Source organism: Galeopterus variegatus, unplaced genomic scaffold, assembly GCF_000696425.1.
Source record: "Galeopterus variegatus unplaced genomic scaffold, G_variegatus-3.0.2 Scaffold6325, whole genome shotgun sequence".
NCBI classification, from domain to species: Eukaryota; Metazoa; Chordata; class Mammalia; order Dermoptera; family Cynocephalidae; genus Galeopterus; species Galeopterus variegatus.
Genome location: NW_007732436.1, coordinates 114,973 through 117,523, shown reverse-complemented (window position 1 = coordinate 117,523; position 2,551 = coordinate 114,973).

Sequence of the window (2,551 nt, the reverse complement as noted above, 5' to 3'; positions counted from 1 at the left end):
ACACGTCTCAAAGATATCTGAAGTTGATGGAGTCTGTGGTTACTTGGAGATCAGCAGCTCTTATGGGATTAAGTAGAACTGGGTTACGATCTAGACACACTAATTTTAAATGTTCTGAACTCACTCATTTCCTTCACGTGATCTTACGTGCCATGATTTTTTACCTCTCTCCATGGCAGTCATTTTCCAAGAAGCAGGTCATTCAGCCTTCTTAAAACGTTACCTGTTATTGCACATTATTCTTTGGATGTTTATTTACATGCATAGGATACAGAGACATTACTACTGTGTATTGTTAAATAGGTAATGCATATACAGAGTATGGAAATACTAAGCCCTTAATGAAAGGTCAACAAATGTTAGTCATTTTTATCATCATTATTTCAATCATGCTCCCTAGTGCTTTTACACAGCTGTTGAATCAACCTTTGATACATGATACTCATTGTCAAATAAAACTACTACTTCAGGTGTTTAGATTTTTTTGAGGGAGGAGGAAGAAAAAGACTATTCATCTTCATTAACTACCTGTAATTTAGTCTTCTCCTAATCTGTATTTCAGCAGCTGATTCTTTGGATACAAAATGCAGAATTTGCCATTAATCATTCAACTTTATAAAATATAGATCAAGTGATCCAAATTGTTAAAATTATTTTCTATCTTTGTTTTACAAAGTACCACGTAAGGTTTCAAGATTGAATAGACATGCTTTGAGTGTTTTTTTTTTTTTTTTTTTTTTTTAACAGCTTTCTCCATTGTACTGAGCATAATTCTGAATAAGCACACAGCAAGCTTAAGTACTTTTTGGAGCATGAAAGAATTGAATGGAATAAATAGAAAGGGATAGGAAGAGAAGAAATCATGAAAGTGAAGAGAATTCTCTACAACAGAGTTCTTCAGACAAGTAACTGATTCTCAGAATCTTGGATCAGAGAACAAAACTATGATTAGCAGAAGTGGGAGAAAGAGAGAAGTTAGGGAGAAATTGGGTAATGGACACAAAGAATAATTACGATTTGTAATGATGAACATGCTAATAATACCGATTTGATCCTCCATCCCATATCGTACACAAATACTGATAGTCAACTCTGTAACCCACAAATATGTATAATCAATTATGTTTCAATTAAAAATAAAGTTTTAAAAAATGCAAACCAAAAAAAAAATTTTTTTCTGAACAGAGATTCACTGTATAAGAAACCAAGATGGCCACATTTTAAAAACAGATTTTTTTTCAAGATATAGGGAAGACATTTCCATTCTATTAAAATCAGACAGAGTAAAAGTGTTCAAAACAATCTCTCTTTGATATCCCTGTATGTCTTCAAAATTATTTTCTTCTTTCTGTTCCATAAGTTACTGTGAAATCTATTCTCTGTTGTAAACTGGGTGATGAAGAGGTTTTTTTCTCCTTATAACAGAGAAAATGGCCTGAAGTTAGAGCAAATATAAATGCTGATCCTCACAATTAGAAAAATAAGCAAACCATGTCATGGACATCATGACAACAGATCTATGCTGTCTCTGTTAGTTAGAAGTTGCTTTCAGCTGATAGAAATAGAAAATTTAAAAAACAGTAGCATAAAAACATGTAAATTAAGAGTTCCTTTCTCTCACATATAAGAAGTCTAGAAAGAGGCCACCCAGGGTTGATATGGCAAGCACGCAAGGATTGAAAACTCAGGCTCCATGTAGCTTCTGTTCCACTATTTCCCATGCTATCAAATTGGTTTCCATATTCCCAAAAGGGAGAAGTAAAAGGGAAGAAGTAAAAAAACTCATCAGCTGAATTAGCCCCTTTATGAAGCTTTCTAGAAGCTTCCATTCAAGAGACTTTCATTCATATCTTATAGACTAAAGAATAATGCATGGTCACCTACAACTGCAAGTGAGGCTGGGAAAGGTAGTTTTTAAGGTAGACCACTGTCACCTCCAACAAAATAAGGGAAGCTTAATAAAAAATCAGAAGAAAGTAGGCGGGGATGTGTGCCCCTTACATATCACCTTTTTTGATATCTATATTAATCCTTCCCTTTATTTTTCCTGGAAACTGCTGCAGAAAAAGCTCATTCCTTGAGCATGACAGCTATTGGAGAGCCTGGTTTCCAATCAACCCTAGCAGTTGAACTGCAGCTGAATACTGGTCATACTAGTGCCAGACACTCCTCTTTTAAATTAAAATCATTTCTCATTTCAGAAGCATTTAAATCACAAAGTAAAAAGCGTTCACAAGCACTATAAGATTATCCCACAATATATTGCTCACCTTTTCTAATCTCTTTCTTTTTACTCTTGGTTATTCATCAACTGTCAACCCTATGTGACCCAAATTTTTTCAATTAACAAATATTCACAGAAGTAAATTAAAAATAAACATTGTCTCAATGACACACACCCACAAAGAAATTCTTTCTGACTTTCATTAACCTATTTTGCCCACACTCTGCAAATGTCCACATTTATATCATTGTAAGATACAATTTGTTCAATACTACAGGATCACAAAGATCTTCTTGTCAAATCCCTCACTCAAAGAATTTATCTCAT